General features: G+C 36.3%; 1 protein-coding gene across 8 annotated transcripts in view; it reads left to right on the top strand.

Annotated features, from left to right (window-relative positions):
* Window positions 1–16846, top strand: part of KDM4C (lysine demethylase 4C) — a 263533-nt gene that overhangs the window by 142008 nt on the left and 104679 nt on the right. The gene's annotated exons all lie outside the window — the stretch shown is intronic.

Genomic DNA, 16846 nt, shown 5'->3' with positions numbered 1-16846 from the left:
TTATATGCATTTGGAAAAACAAGATGAAATAATTTTTTTTCTGTATGGATTAAGTAAGCATTTGAATCCATAGACATGTCATCTACGTTTTGCCTGTTTTCACTCGAATTCTTCTAAAAACATTGGATCTACCTTTGTAAACAGCTCTGAAAAATAAGATACCCTTTTAAAAAAGGTATATTCCTTATTAGAACTCAAGGCAGTTATGTTTAAGATCAAGATTTCAATTGTGGAAGCATAGATGAAAGTGACATAAGAATCCTTTGAGTATGAATCTTGGATGTAAGTCATAGTCCCTTATGCTGCTTTAAAGCTACCTTTTCCTTGTCTCCTTTTTGATAGACTTTGGACATTTGGGAGATCTTAAGCTCTCAGTGTCTTAAGATACTATACTTTTAATTCAAGAAAAAAGACTCTAGTTTTTTTTGGTATTATCAAAAGCTTATCAAGAGTGTTTACATATGTTGTGATTTCCAAGCTTTTGCTTGGTCTCATATGAAAAGAATTAACATTTATCTCCCTATAGTTTTGGTGTCACAAAGTGTGGTGAGAGGAAACAGTTTTCCCCCTGAAGTTACAGAATGGTAAAACCCCAGGGGGTGGTGACCCTTGAAGTTTTGAGGTTTTACCCAATGAGCGGTTTTGCAAAATATAAACATATCACAAGCAGAACGGAAGAGAAGGTTAGTTGTAGTGGTTGTAGAAGAAGTAGCCATGTTGTGAAAGCCATGAGCAGAAGGCGCAGGAGCCCCTGGGGGGGCTCTGGCCCCCCCCCCCCCCCTGCTCCGGCTGGGGGCTGCAGGGACTTGGAACAGTGTAAGACTGAGCTAAGTGCCTGTAGCTGAAAGCCGAAGGAGTTTTCTGCATCGTAAGTAGGCAGAAGGAGCAGTGGCAGAAACAGCACTGACCGGAGGCTATGGCAGAGAGCCAACAGATAAGACTAAGCAGCAACAACAGGCAGGCAGCAACACCGGGAGAACTCCTGGAAGGAGAGAGAGAAAGAGAAAGAGAGCCAGCAGCAGAGAGAGCAGACCTAAGCTCTACAGACAGAGTTTTTAGGGTAAGAACTGAAACCAAAAATCCCCCAAAATCCCTTTGAGACCCCTCCTAGGAGGAGGGAGATGGACTCTGGCTTGAGAGGAGTCGTAGAGTGCAGCATGCACCAAAGAGAGGAGCTGAGAAGCTCAGGAGTCCTAGAAAACTGAACCAGGACAACCAGATGGAATGTGGAGGGGGTGATCTTGGCCCCCCCTCGCCTCTGCGACCAAGCTATGCTAGCAGCCTGAGATCAGAGCACAGAAGCTCTGATAGAACTCTTGAGGCAAAGGCCTTCAACTGAAAGCTGCCCGAGATGTTCTGAGTCAGGGGTGAATCCCCTGAGGAAGGGACCTTCATGGGGGTCTTACACTCCATGATATGACTGTGGTGAAGCGAGTTTTGTCCCTGCTATGCAGTCCACGGAAGAGAAGACCCTCGTTTGGAGACGACGGGCCGAGGGGCTTGGATACCCCCTCATGTGTACTGGCAGAGATCCAGATACAGCTGCTGCATGAAAAGAAAAGATGCCTGCTGCCTTAGAGACATTGCTGCTCTGAGAGTGGAAAAGATCTTTCCTTCTTCCCTCCTGGACTTTTATTTGGAGGGGAGAAGAGATTTGATCCATTGTAAATACTTTTATGTCATGGTAGAGATAGCCAAGATTGTATATAATGTATTGTAGTATTTATTTGTACAGTCATAGTAATATATTCCCTTTCACCCATTTTGAGTCTTGTGTGGTGTCTGGAAAACCCATCTCACATTGGGTTGAGACATGGGATGGGGCTTGGACTAGGGAATTAGATCCTGGGGTTCTCAAACCATGACACAAAGCTTGCCTTTCCTTCCGCCTTCTGCCTTTCCTTCCACCTTCTGCCTTTCCTTCCACCTTCCACCTTTCCTTCTGCCTTTCCTTCCCCCTTTCCTTCTGCCTTTCCTTCCCCCTTTCCTTTCCTTTCCTGTCCTTTCCTTCCCCTTTCCTTTCCTTTCCTTCCCTTCCCCCTTTCCTTTCCTTTCCTTCCCCGTTTCTTTCCCCCTTTCCTTCCACCTTTCCTTTCCCTTTTTCTTCCCTTTTTCCTTCTCTTCTCCTCCCCTCCTTTCCCCTTTCCTTTCCTCCCGTTTCTTTTCCTCCTCTTCCCTTTTCAAGTGGTGACCATGAAATTCCATTGTTTAATCTAATATCGTAAATTAGGAGAGTTGTGTTAGGCAATCATTTTTGAATGGCTTGTCCAGATCTTCACTCTAGATTGCAGATGTGCATGTTATTGTGTACTGTATGGTACCTTCAGGCATTTCAAGTGATAGAATGAAATAGAACCATGTCCATAAATAATGATGCTAAATGACAGTGATATATAGAACAGAGTTCTGTACAAAATAAATAAGTAAATATTTCTGCAGCCATGAAATTTAGTGCTTTGTAACTACATATCATAGTGGTCATAAATATTAAAACAATACTTGGAACTTCTCAGGTGCTCCTTTTGAGAACTTACTTGAGTACTTTTACTTTAGAGAGCCACTGTCTTGTGCGGACAGGCTACAAAATCTAAGAGATTTACTCAAGATAGGGATTTGCTTCTCTGAAGTAAGTAGAAAAAGTAGATCTGCTTTATCTAGCAGTCACATGTAGCCACCCAAAGTTGATGAATAAAGCTACTTTATTCTATCAAACGTGACTGTAAAGCTTATTGAACTGTACGTTGAAACTATCCATCAAAATGGAAAACAAACACATTCCTTTTTCATATCGCCTTTGCATCTTAGTTCTGCAAAGCACAAAATTTTCAGATGCTCTTCTCCAGAATCTTTTCAGTTAGCAGAGCTGGAGATGAGTTCTCACACTCCCCTAGATTCTGATACTCTGGAGCTGATACCATGTCTTTGACTACAGGTCTGATTCCAACATCTCTGTATACTTCAGTGTTTACCTGCACTTCGTACTTGATTTGTTTTTTACCCCTCAATTACTACTTCTTGTTAACAGTAGCTGTTTCTTACAACTACAGATAAATTTTCCTGACTTCAGAGAGAGGCAACATGCCTGTTAATTGATTCTTCTTCTTGTAACTAATGACTGTTATACTTTCAGTTATCCCAAGTTTAGGCATTGTTGAGCTGAGTGCTGTAATTTCAACTGGCCCCTCATCAATACATCTCCCTCCTTGTTTCAACCCTGAAGTAATTGATTTGTGTCTTCTGTCTCACTAGTTTTGGAAAGCTATACTCTCAGTTTTTATCTGAGCCACAGTTTTTCCAGGCATGATACTTCAATTAGCTGTTAAGCATCTTTCTGAAAATTAGACACAGCTTAGACCCACGATCTGTATCATATATGAATATGTTTGGATACCTTGAGGGCTAGACAGAGTGTATTTCAGAAAGTGTTATGGTAATTTACAGGATGATATTAATATTAAGATTCATCTAGCAAAGTAATTAAAGATTTAAATATGTGGTAGGTTGCAGTGAAATTGCTCTTTTTTTTAATTAAAGATTATATTCCTTTTGCCTGCTGCTGATTTTTCAACATTATAGTTAAAGCATAGTGTAAAATTCCTATTTAAGCATGGATAGTGTATGATATAATCTGGCTAGATGATGATGTGATGACAGTTGTATCTCAAGGATTCTGCTAAGATGAAGACATTTTCCATCTCATCAGTAGCTTGCCAACTTCCTAGTGTATTAGTTTTATGTCAAAGTAGCAGCGTCCCTATACAAAAATCTGTATACCTTGAAATCTTTACTCTTTTCATGATGATTACCCTCCTGGTAGATAAGGGTGTATTTTTGTTTGAAAAGAAAGAGTTGTCTTAGTATCCTTTCAAGCTGTTAAGCACCTCTGTACTTACTGATTGAAGGAAGTAATTAGGAGTTTTATTGAACGTGGCAGTTACTGGTATTTCCTAGCTGGAACTGGAAGTATTATTATTTTCATGTGTCTGTTTCTCATTGTAATCTAGTTTATCAGCTGGCTTTTGTAACAACACTAGAAGAGAAACAATAAATTTTGGATGAGCAGAATGTTTACATCTAAGGCAGAGACTGAAGCACTGCTGAAGGAAACGGGCAGACTGAAGCCTCATTACCTTTCCTGACACATGCTGTCATGCAGGTTAAAGATATGTGGCCAGATGAGTGCCAGTCAAAGGAGATTTTTCTGATTTTGTTCAAAATTGTTTGTGTCAGGTACCAGAGAAGTGATCAGTATCAATGTACTAACGACTATGTTTCTCTTTATGAAGGCGCTTCATCCATATGCTGGAGTTAAGAGAAATGTAATTCAGCATGCATATTTACTTAGTTCTTGTTCTCTGTGTTTTTTGAGCAAAAAGGATGCTGGTTGAGACTATGATAGTTTAGTCTCTTGGTAAAGTAATTTCTGAGTTGATAGATTATTTTACAAGGAGAATTTATGTATTGATACATATTTTAATTTCTCTGGGTCCAGTAAAATCATAACTGTAAACAAAATGAAGAAGATACAGGCTAGTGCTGTTATGAAAAAATAAGAACTTGCAGCTTTATATTTCATCTGCAACTTGTATCAGTTTCCACAAGTTGGATAGTCTGTAGCCATTTCTAATTCAGATAATTTATATTCAAATTAATATATTTGAAGTCTTTCAGGTACTAGAGTTCTATTAGGAAGTTTCTGTGAATAGAGATGATCAGAGGCTGTTAATAATTTGAAGGCAGCATTCTTTGACACTGTCAGCCGTTTCAGAATCATAATTTTGCAAATAGAATATTATCATATTCGTCAGCATGCTAACATCTTAGCAGAGACTTTCCGGATTCACTTTTAATACAGAGTCCTTTGGCGGAAATTATTGTTTTTTCACAGGGTCACTTGGACATTGGAGTTTTGTGTTTTCTTTTTTATGAGTGCATATGCTGCTGTATATGTATATTTCTTTACGAAAAATAGTTGGGTTAATTGTTTATTTGTTGTCTAATGGTGGGGTTTTTTTTACTCTCCCTAAAACCTTTCCTTAGGTATGTTTGACTTCTGACTCTCTCTTGTTACGATTGTTTTTGTGGAATTAATGCTTAAAGGACTGAGCACTGAGAAATGTCGTGGACTGGGGAATCAATCTCAGATATTGTAGCTCAGGCTGCCAGTTTAAAAATTATGTGCAGCAGTACTGTGTGGGCTCTATGTCACACTCAACATACTAACAATTTTTACGTAATGAACCTTGGTCTTATGCTCAATGCATTATATTAACTTGTGGTAATAATATTCTGTTGTACTTAATGCAGTTGTATTTCTGCTCACTTAAGCAATAAAAAAGCAAATTCAGCAGAAGGAGCAAGCATAGTGACTTTGGATGCACATTGATTGGTCCCAGAGTTTTCTTTCCAGCAGTATTTGGGCATGCAACATTAGAAACTGTTTTTAGATTCAAGTTGACTAAAATTTCCCATTGCCCTAAATGATATAATTATAGTGTATAGACTAAATTCAGTATAGGACTCTTTGTTTATGGTTTTTAGCATTTTAAATATGATTCAGATTTCCAAATCATTTTGCTTTCATTACTTTGTAAGATAAAGATACAGAAAGAGAGCACTTCTTTGAGTGGAAGCAGTAGCTTCTGCTATGACATGGAGTAAAGCCTCTGTTTTTATGTTCACTGTCAGCATTCTATGATATGTGCTTCACTTGATACTAGTTGTCAAACCATTTAAGGCTTGTTCAGTAATGTCATAAATAGGTTAAGCCTGCTTAAGTAGGAGAAAATTACACTTGTAGATGCAGTTACAATTCTTTTGTTTCAGAGCTTAAAATGCAGGATTCTGCTTGAAGATTCTCACTGAAAAGAAAGAAATGTTAACTTTTTCCTGATGTTGCATAAGAGATAGATAAGAATTTAACCAATTGCGAGAGGCATGTTTATATTTACCACATTGATATTATAATTTTCAGTATTGCTTTCCCTCTCATACTGTTTTGAGTGGTTTGACTCCTTTAAAATATTTTGCTCTTGTGTGAGTATGAGTTAATCGAGTTAATAATTTGCATTTTCCATACAACATTATCATCTAACAGTGAAGAGTCCAGCACTATCTACCACTTGCAACAGTATTGCTATGCTGGAAAAATGTATTTTCTGTCCTTTTCTGGGGGTACCTATATTGCTTCTGATTTGTTTAAATTCAGTTTTCAAGATACAATTACCATAATTAATAAAAAATTCTAACACAAAGCATGGGGGATTCTGAAGACTTCCTCAGAAACTTTTCAAAAGTGTGGTTTAATCTTTAGTAGGTATTTAGGAAAGGGAGGTGTTGAAAGGTCAAATACAAGCTTTTCCTGAATGTCCACTACTCTTGTCAACCTTGTGGACCAGCATCTGATCTCCAAAAATAGCAAAAACTGACAACTCTGATTATTTTCCACTGGCAGCTCTTGTCCCTTGACATCTTTCACAAGCAGCTCTTATCTTCCTTAGAGTGGACACCTACAGAATCTAAGAGTAACCATTATGTGGGTCATTATGTTGATACAAACCAGTTCTTCTCACATTTATGCCTCATTTGCTGGACAGTGGTATATGTTGTGATCATTAAGAGTCATTGTCCTCTGGGTGAACCTTGCAAGTCTAATTGCATAACTTTCTTAGCTTTAAAATACAGAATTTTACCTCTTAAAAGACCAGTTAGAACAGCAGTCTTGTCTAGAAAGGCATGTATAATTTCTCATTATCAAGTGTGCCAAAATGACAGTGTATTTCCTGCTGTATTAGTGCAGCCTCTCAGTAGCCTTCTCAAAGGTAGCTATGGAGTTGATAGTTAAACTAGATATGACATTTGCCAAGGAGAAAGATACCTTTTCTGTAAGGTTATTTTCTGGAGCTGAGTTTCTGTTTCTGTAGTTATGGTCTGAAGAGAAACATTAAAATCGTGTGACTTGCATTAATCAAAGATTAATTCACTGCAGAGTATTGCCTTTTAAGTTATTCTAGTAGTAATTTTTGTTTTTCTAGCCCATGGAATTAGCACCGCCTTTGTCAAAATCTGAAGCTGCTTGGTAAACCAGCAGTGCCGTAAGGGATTTAATTTTAAAACCAAAGGGGTTTTACTAAATGGTTTTTCTTGGCTGAGAAGTGTGTGTAATATATTTTTTTTAATGTACAAAATACATTCTTACACTTAGAAATTGATCCTTGAGGAAGTTTAAATGCAATTGTTGCCTAGTGTATGAGGTGTTTATGGATATTTGTTTTAGTGATCTGTGCAAGAACTGTAGCTTGAAGCTATTAATTTCTAATTGCAGTTTGGGAATTGGTTTGTCATATGAATTTGGACCTGTGATCAAGTCTTTCTGGTTTGCATCTTCCATATGTAAATTATGAAGATAAGTACCTGAGGCCTTGATTCAGTGAAGAACTTAAGCACAATCTTAACTGTACACATTCAAGTAACCTTGTTCCTCAAATTTCCTTTGTGTTTTTCCCAGAAGCACTTGTGCTGGAATGGTATGTTGACATAGGCTAAATTTGTGCTTCATACCATAAAATGTTTTTCCCAGTTGGAACTGTTTTTTGTCTCTTGAGTAGCATAAAACAAGAGTATAGTGGTGATTCTGCTTTGTAATATTTCTAAAACACTTTAACAGCATAATAATTGGATATTTTTTTGGTTATATATTACTTGGCAGTATGGTCAATAAAGATAGATTTTAATTTTCAGAATAAGGAAGTACTACCAAATAATTCTGTTGTGTTTCAGTGACTCTTTTTATTAATGGGCAAGAGCATGATGATTGGGAGAAAGTTTTCTGTGTTTTTCCACTTTTGTACAGATGTATATCCTGGCAAACTCTGGTGTTTTGTTAGTAAATCAGTAAATGTGTATATGGATGACAATAGCAGTCCCTAAAAATTCCATCCTAATTTTAGCTATTAATCAAGATTTCTAGTCATAAGTACAGTGACCACAAACAGGTTGAATTAGAATGCAAATATTAATTTTATTCATTAAAAATTGTGAAAAATACGGGGGGAATGGAATGAGAAAGCAGCTGTTAATAAGTTTTTTACAGTGCTGTGAATTAAAGCTTTTAAAAAGAGTGAGATATCTGCCAGTCTTTAGCTTGTAGTGGTTTTGCACTGACAGCTATTTTTTTTTTACTGATAGGCTATGCTGTAGATTCCAGAAGATTTTTTTTTGTTTATTTCTGCTGTGATTTTGATGGGATGCCTTGAGTTATAAATACAGTGACTATTCTTTAAACTTACAAAGTGTAAAGACAGGTGAAATTACTGGAATTGTTTTAATGTACATATATAATAATAGAATTATTTTAAATAATAATGGAATTATATATGTATATATGTATTGTTTTATTATTATACATATGTATATATGTATAAATAATAATGGAATAATAGAATATAACTCAAATATGAATAGAATATAACTCAAAAAACAGTTGCTTGACTAATGGGTCACCTTAGAGCTTAGTTTCTGGAGAGGGTAAGTAGCTGAATTTCTGGAGTCATTAGATGGTTTATGGATTCTAATTCATCTATAAGAATTTGTTGCTTGTGCTTCATCTCAGGTAGCCAGAATTAGTGGACATCTTTATCAATTTGAACCTTAACTGTTAGGGTTATATTCTTCATTCCATATGCACAAAAAAGTTGTGCAACTATTTAGGGAATTCAGTGAATGAAAGACTGATTTTTACCCCTTGTATTTATTGTGTGCCTTTATGATCCACAGTCTCATGAAAAGAATTACTTTGTTCCAGGAATTAATAAACAAACAAAGATGGTAGTTTTCAAAATGGCAATGCTATAGTTCTGTAAAATTGAATCGCTGTGGTCTGAGCCCTCAGAGCTTTCTCAAAGTTTATCAGCATCATAGCATTGTAAATCTAATAGTTTGTAGTCACTTTGACATTTGCTAGAGAGAAAAGTTGAGATCCAGTAGAGCCTGAGAGAGTCATTTTACATATTCCACATATGGAAAATACAGTGCATAATAGAAAGTTTACTTATTTAAGTTATGTTATTTAACTGTTTCTTTTTCTTGTTCTAGAATGCTATGTATTAATTTCTCCTAACTAATGCACTGCTGCTCACAAGTAAATACCCAACAGTCTTTGAAACCCTGTTTTTTCTCCTTTTTTAAACTTTTTAGAACCTTTCAGTTTTTCTCATTCATCTAAAGTTTTGGTGGGATCAGGTCTTGTGTCCTGCTGTCCATGAAAAATCATGGTTATGGTTTTCCCATCGCTTCTTCCAAAGTTACCATTGAGATTTTTCCAGCCTTTGCTGCTATTTATACTAATTTTATCTACTCTTTTAAATGGTAGTGGTCCTATCTCCAGCCAGGCTTAATCACAGTGAGGTTTTCTCTACTAGGTTCTTATTTGTGACGAATACCAAATCAGAAAGAATGTTTTTGCCGAAGTAATCATTACTGTTTTAGTGGGTACCACTCACCTTCCGGAATAACTGCTGACTGTGCCAGTTAATGTCAGAGTACAATACACTCTGACCAGGTTCTTTTAGATATTCCATGTGTGAAGGGTTTAGTGAATAACACAGAATTTTCTTATTTGAAATTACTTGACATTACATGGGATTTCGATTTAGCAGAGTGATACAGCAATGCACTTAAATCACAGTTAAGGTACAAATTATGTTAGCAGAGTGTAGAATTGTAATATACAGTTCAATGACAATACAAGAAAAAATCACGTTGAGCAAAGTGTAGTATTTGCAATACACAGTTCAATCACTAAACAAAAGTGAGTTTTATTATGGGATTCTCATGGTATACTGAAGGACAATCAGAGTATGCCGGTATCTAAATGCATCTGTCAAATTGTCTTTTAAAAATGTTTTTTTTTAAACTCTGAAATTTTCTGGCTTCTGAGAAGATTTTGAGATGTGCTACAAATGGTATATTACACTTTTTGATATTTAACTTTTTTTAATGAAGCACCCCATTGTTTTTTTTGGGATCTAAACCTTATTTGATCCAGGAGCTCCTGGACTCAGCCTCTAGAACTCTGTTTTATTTACGTACAGTTTTTATGAGAACTGAAGTATTAATAGATAATTTGGCAATTAGACTCTATAGCGAAAATGTATACATACTTTACAGCATTTTTACTGCATGGTATCATACAAGAAATTGAATGTCTTGAACAGTACAATAAATTAAAAAGGTTTTATTTTCATATTTTACTATTAAATCTATGGCTTTCATTACGGAAAGAAAAAAGACAATTTCTGAAACTGAGTTTGCTGATACACCACAGGAACAGTAAAGTTTGGAAGTTACAAGTCGTTTTCTCTTACTATCTTTTTTTTAATTCTTATTTTTTTTTATTATCATTATTATTATTATTTCCTCCAGGACATTTTAAACTATAGCTAATGCCTCCCAGGGCTGAGATTATGCTCAACTACCTGAAAAATAACAGATGCTGCTGTGCTCTTCATAGCGGAGAATGCTGCCTTAAAAAGCCAGGAAACATCAGTGGAACATAACCCCAAGCAGCAAAATCGTTGTTGAGATTGGCAAAAGCAAATTGTACTGTATTAGTGTCTATGGCTTTTCACATCTGCCAGGTTAAATCAGCAAATACTGGCAGCAGAGCATTCTGCAAATGGCCCAAATGTTTTCTGTCTGATAATTTGAGTTTAACTTAGTAAGCGAAAACTGTTCAAAGCAATAGTATTGTGTGTCGGAGCAAGTTTTCCACAAACTATTAAATGAATAACATTAGTGAAAATGATCACTTCATTCACTTACTCCCTTGGAAAGCAGCATAGTAACTTTTTTTAAGTACTTTGCTTTAGAAGGAGTTTCCTTTGTATCAAAACACTTCTGGGCTATAATTTTCTTTCTGTCTACACAGTTTGTTTTAATGAATTGTTTCACTTTTCTTAAATATGTGAAGGGGTACAGATGCATATGAATAACCACATTCATGAGAACTGGTATTGCTGGAATTACATGACAGAGATTAATTGATCCTATATAAATATTCTTTTTAGGTACAAATAGAACAGTACTATTAAGAAGTGTAGTACTGCTAATCACATTGTAGTATCAGTAGCACTATGGCTAAATGTGTCCTGGTTTAAGCCCCCCTGGCAATCAAACACCACAGAGTTGCTCACTCACTACCCCACCAATCAGAATGGGGGGAGAATTGGAAGATTCTTTAACTATTCACTGGCAGGGCAGTACAAGAAACAGAAAGTACTTGATGCTGTTCAAGCACTGTTCAGCAATAGCTAAACCATCTCTGTATTATCAAGACCATTTTCAGCTCAAATCCAAAACACATCCCTGTACTAGCTACTGTGAAGAAAATTGACTCTACCCTAGCCAAACCCAGCGCAATATCATACAGCAAGGTTTATATCGACTGTTGTGCATCTCTTTAAAGTCATTAATTGTATCATTGAGTGTTTCCTCTTTTCTTTTGGAAAAAAGAGCACTTGGTCTATCCCCTTAGGAAGCAAAATATGTAACCTAATAATGAATGGATCTGTTAAAGTAATATTACAGCAAAGCATTTTACTTGCAGTGAAATAAAAATGCCCTGGGTGTTTGAGATCTGCAACCACTATTAGCGGTGGCAGTAAGGAGGTGCTTAGGAATATGCTGTGTTACATCATCGAGTTAATACATTTTTTTGGCTGGTATTAATCCATTTTAGGCTTCATCATGAATAACAGAAGTTACAAGCAATAGGCTTCATTCTTTTAAGAGTATTTAAAAACCACGTGCATACTAAGAAACTTATGTGATAAACTTTCCTTGGGAGGCTAGAAGAGGCAGGAATGTCACTCTTGTGTGAAGGCCACTCCATGTAGTTATTGTTAAAGCATAGACAAAACCAGTATTGATGTATTGATAATGTGTTTGAATCCAAGTAGCATGTATTGTCAAAGTGTGTCCGGTAAAGGGTTTTGAACTCAGTTTAAAGATGTGACCAGCTTTGAAGGTTTACATCTTATCCAGGAAATTTCTGGATCCTTTAAACCATAGTGCCTAACACTGTAGCAGAATTCAAGTCAGTCTTCTTACTCATAAATACAATTTAAGTATCAGTGCTTAAGAACTGAATGCTATGTTCCTTCTACCAGAGTCCAATACTTTCTGACCTGGTTCTTTTAGGTGTCCCACATGAGAAGTATTTAATATTTAATACCAAATATATTGTAGCATGTATGATGTTACTTAAGATTTTGCATTAGCAAAGTGATGCAACAATATACTGAAATCACAATACAAGCACAAGGTAGTAGTTGCAATATACAGTTATATCACAGTGGAAGTGTGATTCCCATTACTGGACTGTGTGTGCTTACCGTCACGTGACTGAAAGCGAATCAGATAATTATAGTTTTATATTAAGCAATACTGAATTCCTTGAAGGAGCACTTGTATTTCAGGCTAAATGTAGCATTTGCACTAGAATGTTGTGTGAGATATTTATTTTTTGTAGCAGTAGCAGTGGCCTCAACTTTAAAGATAATATTTGTTTCTGTGGGAGTAATTACTATATCTAAAGTGGAGTACTGTTATTCAGATGGAGATTAAACAACAGGAATAGATCAACTGAAGACTGTAAAGATTGTTCTTTGAGGGTTTGTCGGTGTGTCTATGTGTTATGCATGAGTGTGCAGTCTCTTGAACAGTGCTGTCAATTGAGGTGCAAATGTAAATTGAATTTCCTTGTCATGGTTAGCAGGTTCAACTCCTGTATTTTTCTTTTATTCTCTCTGACATCAAGATGTGTTCTGTACTATAGTTGAGTTGAAGTTTCTGTATGAAAGAATATTGAGAATGTATTACTCGCTTTTATCTTGATTAACTCTTAATTTGGAATGTAAGTTTCATGCTGAAAAGCTGAAAAAAGCAAATGGCACATCAGAGTTCACACAAGAGAATTCTGTTGCACATCTCTGCAGAGTCCTGTTCATGTACTTACTGTCAGTGAACTGTGAGGAAGTGTCAGGAACTTGATCTGGGTTACAGCAGACGTGGAAGTCAAGATAGATTCCCTAGCTCCATTTCATGTGCTGTGTGAAGAAAATGCTCTTCATAGATGTATATTATGTTTCATATCACTGCATTGACTGACCTGAATCTTTCGAATTGCCTGTCTTAGGCCATTGGTAGCTGCTCTTAGAGCAAGGTCAGGTTATCACAATGAAGATTTGACTGAATAATGACATATCGTAGAGAGTTTTTGGTTAGCAGCGTTGCATAAGTGACTATTCATCTAAACTTGCTCTACCAGCACTGAGAAAGCATTCTCAGGCTCTTTCAGAAAAATGTGGATATGTGAAACATTGTGTTCATAGAGCTTCTTGAAACATTACATACTGATCTTATAAAATAGATGTTTGATTTTTGGGGAGGCAGTGTATGAGTTTCTTTTACTGTGGGAATAGATGCTTCCTCTACAGTTTTTGCAGGTTTTGAGTACTTGGATTTGGCAGTGATGCACAATTCAACTAGAAAGTATGCCTGCTTATGACAGTGGAGTTTCTGAATCTTTCAGTCAGTATGGACACCACAAACAGTTCTCTGTTCTTAGTCTGAGAATCCTCAGTTAAGGTGGATTTTGAGTGGAGCCAACTGGATGGTGCAGTTGCCTTGTGTCCTTCTAACAGACACATCTGATCAAAGAAACACTGAGCTCACCTGAGGCACCTGAATGTCTGCCCTGAAACCTCATGCATCAGTGGGAGTTGGGAAAGTAAATTTGTTTTAGGCTAAGTCACTGATTGCTCTTCAGCTAAGTAGTAAGTAGTGAAAGGAGTCAGTAAAGACAATAAGAGGAAGTGAGAAGTACTGGATAAACAGAAAAAAAGTAGTCTAAAAACTCCCCAAGTTTTCCAAGGTTTTTTTGGACATAAATAAGACTTTAGTATTATCAAATGGACAAGTGAAGAAAGGCTATGAACTATGCTAAGGCAGCAAGCAGTGTTTCTCACATCAAGTGATGTGTTTTTTTTTTTTTTGTTTATTTTTATTGCATGTTGTGGATAACCAGATTCTCAGTTTGTATTCATTGTGCATAACTTCTCTGACTACATGGAAACCAGGAAACTCCACCTATACTGCCAGAGGAGCTAATCTGGAAATTCTTACTTGCGCTGATATTTGTGCACTTTGGAAAAAAGCACACAAAGTGCAACTGCCCAGGTTCTACTGATGTAGAATATTTGTAGAGAAGATTCCGTATTCTACCTGGTGAGGAAGTTGTTTAAGGCAGCATTGTTGTCATATTCTGTCATGGGAGTCATGTACTCTGTAACTATTTTTTTTTTAAATTTCAATTTCTTTGACATTTGATTATTTCAGTGGATGGGTTGGTGAATGTCGATTATAAGGAGATAAATTAATATTTCTGAAGCCCTTGAAAGGTGATGTCTTATGCTCAAGGGTGCTTAGGAAATTCCTGAGGAGAACTGAAATTCACTAGCCATACACAGTAGTGATAACAGAGGATCAAACAAAACTTGATCCTTAAGAACATCTATTCTGTCTACTCTTAATTTTATATCCCATTAGTGTAACATTCCTTTAAAAACTACTGGGTTAGGCAGTCTCCCTCTGAAATGAGGAGGGATATTTTTCCTTTCCAGTCATACCTCAGAGGAGGTAGAAGGCAGAATTAGAGATGATAGAGATGGGGGCAAATGAGTGTTTACTTCTAGTCAATAGCTAACTGGAATAGTTGTTCTAATCATAAAGTAAAGGAGAAAATAAATTTACTAAGATACTGTTAAATTTTTTTGAGATTGTGAAAGATGCAGTCTGGTACATGTGTGTATGACAATTTGTCCCTGGCTTCATTTGGAATGAGGTTTGAAAATAAGTGCAGAACTCTTGAAAGCAACAAAATACTGCTAAAGGCCAGCTGTCTCCTGCATTCTCTTCAACTTCTTGGTTGGGGAAGGATTTGTAAAGATCCCACACCAGGGAACTGAAATTATGGGGTTTATATGCAATTAAGATATAAATATTGTTCTCGTCAAAAGCAGAACCAATATAATGATGAATTCAGCAATCTGCTGTAGGCAGTGGAAAGCCAGAACACTGTCTGAGGGAACTAGAGTTATCATCCTAGAATAGGTTCCAGGACTGGAAATTGGAGAATAGGTTTTTGAATAAAGGAGAGCATAAGAGGCTGAGGTTCAAGGTGGAGGCTTCAACTCTCATGGGGGAATTATTCAGCAGTGATAAGGATGTCAGTTTCAAAGAAGTGGATCATAGATATGGAAGATGTTACAAACCTACACAACAAATTTTGTGTGCCTCTTTATTTTCTTCATAAAGTACAATCAAGCTCTGTAAGTTCACAAGTATAATGAAAGTATTTAAAATAATGGCAGTATAAGCTCCTGAAAGAAAACAATGTGAAAGGAAGAATGAAAAAAAAGTCAGTAAAGCAAAATCATGAGACTGTTCTGTAAGGGAAAATTTAAATAGATAGAAATGGAACTAGAGGAATAGATTTCAGAGCTTTTTGTTTTACAGTTCTTTAGAATTGCAAGCAATAGAAAAAATATGATTGGACAGAATATTTTTAACTAAAAGGTTTGTTAAGCTTTTCACTTGAAAAACAAGTAATTAAAAAAACTATAAAAGTAATGCTGGCATTTTACAGGTTCATCTTTTCCTTCTGTTCAGCTATTTCTTCACTGGTGTTCTTTTGAAGCTAAGTTATTCACCACAGAGCTCTGATGCTGAATATTGACAGCTTTTTTTTCAGCTAGAAAAATCCTTCTACCTGAATTATTGGCAAATATTTATTGAATTGATAGTAGTTCTCTACAGAAACTATAGAAATGGATTAAAATTCACATACAGAATATTAGTTTATTTTTACTACGTTTGGCTTGCTTGTAGACAAATAGTTTAGTCAATATTTTACTCAACAATGATAAAATATTGTCAGCTTTATGGTGGTTCTGTAGCAGTGTGTGACAATTTTTCATAGGAGACCCATAAAGCTGCTGCCTTTTCATAAAATGAAGGTGGCAGTCACGAGCTGAAGGAATGTGATGAGTCAGCCTAATGTACTTCATTAAATATTACTCTTTTGTTGGCCTTTTCTTCTTCTAAACTTAACAGTTTTTCTTAAATACATCATTAGAAGGGGACTATATGCTATAGACTTTTTTTTTTAATGTGAAAGTTTTATTCAAAACTTTTCACATTTGCCTTTCCACATTCAAGTTATGATTATTCTAATTGACACCTACATGTCTTCTCATTGATTGTGATTTAATAGACACTGTCCTGCCTGTTAAATGCATATCCTGCTAATTCTTTTGAGATTGTAATTGTTCCCCAGTACTCCCTGGCTATTAAGTTTGCCTCTTTTTCCCCTTTGGTAAGTATTAGTCTCCATAACGAGGTGTGAGGTGGCATTCTGTGCGAATAGAGTGATTTGTGTGGTGCTGCTTGGGCAGGAATGCAACATGTTCCATCCATAAGGAATTTAAGACGGAGTGCATGGAGTGATAGGGGATAGAGATTGGAGGGATTAAGGAGTAGGAGAGTGAGACGTAATGTTGTGGATATGAATACAAATTGTAAACACTAGAGGTAGTGGTATGCTTTCTTATGCTGTATGTGGAGCAGTCAGCTCATGACAGAGGTGTCAAAGCAGTTAATTGTGCTCTTGTCCTGGCACAACATTCTTTTAGACTTCTGCACCTGTATTGCCACACAGACTTCCTATAACACTGTTTGATCTTTGTTAGCGCACGTGACAGACTCGTTGTTTATCTTCATTCCATGA

Source organism: Manacus candei, unplaced genomic scaffold, assembly GCF_025592945.1.
Source record: "Manacus candei isolate 608988 ecotype Guabito, Panama unplaced genomic scaffold, ASM2559294v1 h1tg000024l, whole genome shotgun sequence".
Classification (NCBI taxonomy): Eukaryota; Metazoa; Chordata; class Aves; order Passeriformes; family Pipridae; genus Manacus; species Manacus candei.
This window is presented reverse-complemented; position numbering and strand designations above follow the sequence as displayed.